The following is an 8,809-nucleotide window of genomic DNA, read 5'->3' on the forward strand; positions in this document are numbered from 1 at the left end:
TGTGCATGGATCGCTGTGCATTCGTGTGTGGGTTTTTTGAAACTCCCCTGACGGTGACCCGATTCGTACTTGTAATTTTTTCTATCTATAGCCAATCAGATGTCTCCTCAATTCTAAGCCAATCACATGAGCGCGTCCCCACGAGGGTAGATTTCTTGCGTTCATGACACTTCATATACGCATTTTGCGCTGTCCGGAGCAGGGTGGACAGAATTTATTTTACCGGACAAATTTGAAACTTACCGGTCATGTTTCAATAATAATAAGAAGAAGAAGAAGAAGAAGAAGAATTGTGTAGCAGAGTTTCCGTTAGCAGGTAATTACCGGACTATGACCGGATATGGCTAATAACACGGGAGTAACGGATCCCCTCTTTTCCTCTCTCCCTCCCTCTCTCCTGACAGCCCGTCAGTTTCTCATGCAGCTCGCTAAAACTTCACTCGCGTTTATGTCCATATCGATCAGATCCAGCTCTCCTGTTCGGCCTTTATAGAGAGCACCGATCAAACTATTAAGAGTGAATATCGGCCGATAATGACCGGCGGGGCTCCCCCGTTGACAGTTCACTGTCTAGCACTGGCTTCGTAGTGCACTGATCGATTAGGCAAAGCTAACCTGTAGCTGCTCCCTCCACACTCACAACAACTTCATACAGACATAAATAAAGCAACTGTATTCGCCATACAGGAAACACACATTTAAAGCTCCCATGTCATGCTTTTCCGGTTATTACCCGTCCCCTTGTGTGTTATGAAGGTTTTTATGCATGTAAACGGTGTGCAGAGTCAAAACCCTCAAAGTACACCCTGTAGCGAGTAAAACTCTAACACAGAAAATACCTCCCCAAAACGCCTCGTTGGAGATACGTCACTGCCCATTTGAGTCTTCCATTTAGTTCCGGGTACCGCATGATGTCATGCGGTACCCGGAACGAAATGGACCAATCCCGAAGAGCTATGGCCACACCCAGCGGCGCTGGCCGCACCCTCTGCCAGCCTAACATTTACTGTTGGAAGCTCTGGTTCAGTTCACAATCGATCCAGTCATGCCAATGCCAAGGACCTGTTTCCTGAAATGTGAGGAGAAATCTGAGCTGTGTGTCCTACCGACGGAAGAACCACGATGAAGTCAGTGGTTGAAATTTCTTTTTAACACTGTTCCTTCAGAGGTTCGAAGAACCGGCATTTCACAGACGAAAGCTTCCAAAACATTGCCCAGTTTGAGGCCGGATATGCACAGCATTTGAAACTGAAGGACGATGCTATTCCTAGTTTGTTTGGACCGTTTGGAGAGGGGGAAGATTCGGGTACACAACCTGTAAGTTTGCATTGTTATTTGTGTATTTATCAAACAAGGTATCTACCACAACTGTTTAAATGTGTAAACATGTTTCGGACTGCTAAGCCAGTGCTAACTGTGCTAACTAAGTTGCTAGCGTTTCCATATCAACTCTAATATCAGCAGATGGCCTTACATACATGTATCTCATAGCAGGAGAATGTCTGCATTCACACACGAAATACTCATAGACAGTATACTCCGGGTGATTTGCCGTACGGTCAGTCGCGAAACGTAATTACATTATAGCTGGCGTAGCGTGTATGCTACCGAGCTAAACAACAAGGCTACTAAGAGCTAGACATGAGTTTGCTCGGAAAAACATTTTTTTTATGCCAGCTACAATGAATGTAGCAGACTACCCATATAAGATTGCAATTGTAAACATGTGCTTGATAGCCTAATATGAACCACTATCTGTTGTTCATAGTATAGTATAGCATATTGAACAACTGAACAACTAGCAAACGTAGATTAGCATTGTAATCCAGCTGGCAAGCTGACGAACATCAAACAACTAAGTTTATTTCACACTTCCAGCAGAGACAACGGGGAAATCCCCTCTCTTTGCCCGCTGACAGACCCCCAAAGGACGGTACATTACAGTTAGCTTTCCTCCGACGCTGATAGCATGTATAGCTAACGAGGCTAGCTATACATGCTAGCGGGAAACATTGTATGACCGAACGTAGCAGACTACCCGTATAAGATTGCAATTATAAACACGTTATTGCTAGCCTAATATGAACCACTAGCTTTTGTTCATAGTAGTTTTATTACACTCCATTATAGTTGCCTTTCCTCCGAGCTAACGTTCATATCGTGTTTGCTAAGGTAAACAAGAAAGCTAGGTTAGCATATTAGCTGGCAAGCTTACTGTGTTGATTATATAGAAACATTGTATGACCGAACGCAGCAGACTACCCGTATAAGATTGCAATTATAAACACGTTATTGCTAGCCTAATATGAACCACTAGCTTTTGTTCATAGTAGTTTTATTACACTCCATTATAGTTACCGTTCCTCCGAGCTAACGTTCATATCGTGTTTGCTAAGGTAAACAAGAAAGCTAGGTTAGCATATTAGCTGGCAAGCTTACTGTGTTGATTATATAGATGGATTAGATAGATCCACACTCCTACCACAACTACTACTAACAAATCTAAAACAACTAAGTTTCTCTAATATTTTGTGATTTGCATTTGATTTCGTCCAGCCAGATCCTGGCGGAAAATACATCACGGGGACGGGACTACCACACTGAGGCCTCGTCCTAAAACGCCCCGGCTGCGATAGGCAAGATGCCGACAACGGGGAGGAATGGATGATATACCGTATACGAATCGGGTGACCGTCAGGGGAGTCTCAAAAAACCCACACACGAATGCACAGCGATCCATGCGCAGAAAGCGGTTTGTGTTTGCAGGTGCAGCGGTTTTAAACGGAAAACAAATATGTGTGGATCAAAAATACATATGTAAAACTTTTTTCTGTATTTGGATTTTATTTACATGTACATGAAACGGAACACATTTGTGTGTGCATTGAAAAACACAAGTGTGGATCCGGAAATACAAGTGTGAATCCTTTTGCGGATCATGAAATACAAGTGTGAATCCTTCTGTGTGCATGTGTGTATTATGAGACTGTTCTGAGCCCATACTTAAAGGGTATACCTTTATATTTGTATGTCTATCTATTATGCAAAATCCACTTTTTCATATCTTTTATAAACATGTGTAAAGATATTCTGAAAGTTTCAGGAAAAAGGATTCGCTCACTTTTTGTCCTGATCCATTTATATAAAAACCTGACTGAAAAGGAGCTGATCAGATTTTGGCAACTTTATGATGTCATAACGATTTTTTGGCTTGTGTAACCATTAGCCAATCACCCGGTGGAGGCTCCTCCGCATCCGAGTCTTCATCATGACCCTGCTTTATGCTCGGCAGAGGGCGCCGGTATTTGTACCGTAAAGACATCCCTCTCTGTCTGTAACTCGCCAGACAAATAGCTAACGTTAGCCAGCAAGCTAGGACAATAAAACTCTCTTTTTCATGAGGCTTGGCAGTTTCAGCCTGACTCCCTGTTAGAGTTTTTCAACGTCATGCTGTGGAGTCCTGTTGGTCCGTTGCGACATTTGTAAAGCTCGCTGTTTGTAATGAAATGCCTAAGTTAACTTGTTGTTGTCTTAAATAGTTGACGTAGCTGCGAGACGTAGCTGCGAGACGTAGCTGCGAGACGTAGCTGCGAGACGTAGCTGCGAGTCGCAGCGACCAGCTGGCAAAAAACAGCCTTCAGCTCCTCTCTGTCGGAGCAGGAAGTTCCTGTGCTGAAACGATTCTGATTGGTCCGATTCACAGCCCCACCCGCCAACCTTTATATATACAGTCTATGCGCACAACTCAAAATAAACCTCCGGCGACAGGTTGCACAGCACTAAATGAAGACAACTGGAAATGTGTCACAATAATCTAGACTCAGTTCAGTTACTTGAACATTTAAAAATACTCCATTATAAGTGAAAAAAAAATCATAAATTAAAAAGGTACTTAACCTGTTAAGCTGAGCCTGTTTTTCAGGTCTCAGGCTCGAAAATGACATTCCCAGAACAAATGACCATATCTTCCCTTCTAGAAGGGTTAAATTAATATTCTTTTTCCTCAAAGTAATGATAAACCTGTGAGTTGGATGTAGAAGAGTCAGAACAATATAGATGTTTTTTATTTTAAAGGGCCCATGTCATGGCCATTTCCACTGATCATAATTACATTGTTGAGGTATACTAAAATAGATTTATACTGTGCAATTTTCCAAACTCACATTGGTTTCGCATACAGCATCTCTGTATAGTATGTGTATTCAGCAGTATTCACTCTCTCCACTAAACGACTCGTTGGAGCTCTTGCCCCCCCCTCCCTGTGAGCCTAGTGTGCTCCGATTGGTCAGCTCGGCCACTCTGTTCTGATTAGTCAACCACCAGAGAGGCTCCGCCCATGTCTAACAGTGCTTTTTTCGGCTCGCTCTCGGAACATCAGTCTTATAATGGCGTCGGTACAGCCGTATATTTTATACGCTAACTAACCGAACTGTACCTACAACTGTTGTTATAGACAGGGGTGCACACAACTTTCTCAGTGAGGTACTCAGATGAGTACCTGGAGTCAGTGTTTGGTACTCCAACTTCTGGCGATTGTCAACGGAGGGGGGGGGGGGGATGGCGTCAGTGGAGTACAGCGCTTCGCGATTGTCAACGGGGGGGGGGGGAGGGGTAGTGGAGTACAGAGCTTCGTGACCGCGGAGCGTGTGAACGTTGTGATCAGCTGTTTTAGCGCAGGGCTGCTGTACAGACCGACGTTAACAGCAGCCCTGTCTGTGCACACGGAGACCGACTCTGTCGTCCGGTGAACTAACCGCCATTTACGTCGGTACGCAAATGCGCTTTGTGACACAAGTGACGGTACGCATTTCAGATTGTTGCCGCGCATGCGTACCTGCGTACCAGTTATGTGCACCCCTGGTTATAGAAGAGTAAGCATAGACTGTATATATAAAGAGAGTAAGTTATTTTTACCTGTAATAAACTACTACTGTTTGATGAGAAATCAAATCATGGTTTGCTATATGTGAATGATATGTTATAGGAGCAAATAATTCAGGGAAGAAAGGATAGGCCTACTAAGTATTTCCATCAAACTTTATTTTTAGAAATGTACAAAATGAACATAAATATACATATATACACGGTATATCATCCATTCCTCCCCGTTGTCGGCATCTTGCCTATCGCAGCCGGGGCTTTTTAGGACGAGGCCTCAGTGTGGTAGTCCTGTCCCTGTCATGTATTTTCCGCCAGGATCTGGCTGGACGAAATCAAATGCAAATCACAAAATATTAGAGAAACTTAGTTGTTTTAGATTCGTTAGTAGTAGTTGTGGTAGGAGTGTGGATCTATCTAATCCATCTATATAATCAACACAGTAAGCTTGCCAGCTAATATGCTAACCTAGCTTTCTTGTTTACCTTGGTTGCAAACATGATATGAACGTTAGCTCGGAGGAACGGCAACTGTAATGGAGTGTAATAAAACTACTATGAACAAAAGCTAGTGGTTCATATTAGGCTAGCAATAACGTGTTTATAATTGCAATCTTATACGGGTAGTCTGCTACGTTCGGTCATTCATTGTAACTGGCATGAATACAATGTTTCCCGCTAGCATGTATAGCTAGCCTCGTTAGCTATACATGCTATCAGCGTCGGAGGAAAGCCAACTGTAATGTACCGTCCTTTGGGGGTCTGTGAGCGGGCAAAGAGAGGGGATTTCCCCGTTGTCTCTGCTGGAAGTGTGAAATAAACAGAGTCCCCATTTCAGGGACACGTCTTGGAGGTCTCTAGGCCGTCCTTTGGGAGTCTGTGAGCGGGCAAAGAGAGGGGATTTCCCCGTTGTCTCTGCTGGAAGTGTGAAATAAATGTAGTTGTTTGATGTTCGTCAGCTTGCCAGCTGGATTACAATGCTAATCTACGTTTGCTAGTTGTTCAGTTGTTCAATATGCTATACTATACTATGAACAACAGATAGTGGTTCATATTAGGCTATCAAGCACATGTTTACAATTGCAATCTTATATGGGTAGTCTGCTACATTCATTGTAGCTGGCATAAAAACAATGTTTTTCCGAGCAAACTCATGTCTAGCTCTTAGTAGCCTTGTTGTTTAGCTCGGTAGCATACACGCTCGGAACGCCAGCTATAATGTAATTACGTTTCGCGACTGACCGTACGGTAAATCACCTGGAGTATACTGTCTATGAGTATTTCGTGTGTGAATGCAGACATTCTCCTGCTATGAGATACATGTATGTAAGGCCATCTGCTGATATTAGAGTTGATATGGAAACGCTAGCAACTTAGTAAGCACAGTTAGCACTGGTTTAGCAGTCCGAAACATGTTTACACATTTAAACAGTCGTGGTAGATACCTTGTTTGATAAATACACAAATAACAATGCAAACTTACAGGTTGTGTACCCGAATCTTCCCCTGCTCCAAACGGTCCAAACAAACTAGGAATAGCATCGTCCTTCAGTTTCAAATGCTGTGCATATCCGGCCTCAAACTGGGCAATGTTTTGGAAGCTTTCGTCTGTGAAATGCCGCGCACACAGTAACGTTCTTCGAACCTCTGAAGGAACAGTGTTAAAAAGAAATTTCAACCACTGACTTCATCGTGGTTCTTCCGTCGGTAGGACACACAGCTCAGATTTCTCCTCACATTTCAGGAAACAGGTCCTTGGCATTGGCATGACTGGATCGATTGTGAACTGAACCAGAGCTTCCAACAGTAAATGTTAGGCTGGCAGAGGGTGCGGCCAGCGCCGCTGGGTGTGGCCATAGCTCTTCGGGATTGGTCCATTTCGTTCCGGGTACCGCATGACATCATGCGGTACCCGGAACTAAATGGAAGACTCAAATGGGCAGTGACGTATCTCCAACGAGGCGTTTTGGGGAGGTATTTTCTGTGTTAGAGTTTTACTCGCTACAGGGTGTACTTTGAGGGTTTTGACTCTGCACACCGTTTACATGCATAAAAACCTTCATAACACACAAGGGGACAGGTAATAACCGGAAAAGCATGACATGGGCCCTTTAATGAAAATTCAGATTGAACATAGTAAAAAACTGTAAATTATAGTGTCCGTCCAAAAATTCTTTTTTATTTATAGTGAAAACTACCCTTGGATGATGGTAAGGTAGACTAAAAGCTTTAGGAATCCAAAGTGCAACATATAATAAGTACCCTGTATCAAGATTGATGCAAAACAAGTGACATTTGACCTTTTTAGAGTGGTTTAGCAAAAGAAACTCCACCTCTGAGGTGATTTGGGTGGAAATGGGGGTTTTACCGTTTCTCTGGAACCCATTGGTCGATTTTGGTGATTGACATCTCTTTCTGACCGTTAGAGCTAATAGAATCGAAGGGGAATCTCCCCACTCACTAACATTGTACAACAAAAAGGTGGGGGCTTCGCGCATTCAGAATTGCATCAGGGCGAACCTATACTGTAGCTCTGACATCTAGAAACGGAAAAGCAGTTTTATTGCTCATGGATTATCAGAAATCATTTCAAAGGGACACAGACACATTGGATTAACCTATGGATTAACCTCAGCAGCGTTTTTATCGTTTTAATGCCATTGAAGACCACTTTGGACCAGACTACGACACAAGGTAAACCATGTTAGCATTTTTAGCTACCTAGTGCCACATGTTTTGATGTCTGTTTTTGTTTATAAAGTCGCGATTTCGTATAATTGAGTGATAATGAGGGTACCCTTCAATTATGTGTCACCTCACAATGTGAAACGATGTCATGGATGTGCAGAAAAGATCAATAATAAGGTTTTGTGAGTGAATTTCGGTGCAGTAATCTGTTAGCATTTTTCGTTGCTAATTCAGAGGCTCAGTGTTAGCATTGTGGGTTTTATTATTTTTTTTAAATAAAAATGATCAGTTAGATGAGTTTCTTCCCGTTACATGGATATAAAACATTCATAGTTTATTAAATGAACATGCCCTCAGCCACTGTTTCCTGCAAGATGTTGCGGCAGTGCCCCGGTACCGGGGTCTCTCGGGCTTAACAGGTTAAAGGTGGGGTAGGTAATTCACTTCAGAAACACTTTTTGTTATATTCCATGGAATGCTCTTAACATCCCGATAGCAATGAATACATGAAATGCTTTGACAATAAATACATTAAAAAATGTCATCTGTGGAAGCCGTGGCTCTGTAAAAAGCACGACCAATTATTTTAGCCGGGATGGCCTACCTGCCTGTCAGCCTTCCATCTCGTGCACAAACTTATCTCGTGCCCTCATTGGTCATGTGCGCGTTTGTGTGTGTTGGAGGAGGGGCTCTGTCAGGAAGTCTGAAGGAAGGGGCAGATTTTTTCGGCTGCGTAGTTTCAAATTCTAGCGCACTCGAGCTGGTTTCTCCATTCTTACCTACCCTACCTTTAAGTAGAAGTAAGGAAATATTAACATCAGCTAAATGTAGACTGCTTAAAGGGTAGCCTACCTATTATGCAAAATCCACTTGTTCATGTCTTTTATAAACATGTGTAAAGATATTCTGAAAGTTTCAGGAAAAAGGATTCGCTCACTTTTTGTCCCGATCCATTTATATAAAAACCTGACTGAAAAGGAGCTGATCAGATTTTGGCAACTTTATGATGTCATATTTTTTGGCTTGTGTAACCATTAGCCAAACACCAACCAAGGTAACCCCGCCTACCTTATCACCTGAATCTCCTGCTAGAGCTCCATTGTGTTCTTGTTAACCAATCATCTCGCAGAGGGGCGTTGGGAGTGGCTCCTTATTTTCATCTAAAGTAACAGACAGAGAATCAGCACTTTTGAAACAGGGCTGAAACAGAGGGGATTATTGTATTCTTTTTTTTTTTTTTTATT

Source organism: Trematomus bernacchii, unplaced genomic scaffold (assembly GCF_902827165.1).
Source record: "Trematomus bernacchii unplaced genomic scaffold, fTreBer1.1, whole genome shotgun sequence".
NCBI lineage: Eukaryota > Metazoa > Chordata > Actinopteri > Perciformes > Nototheniidae > Trematomus > Trematomus bernacchii.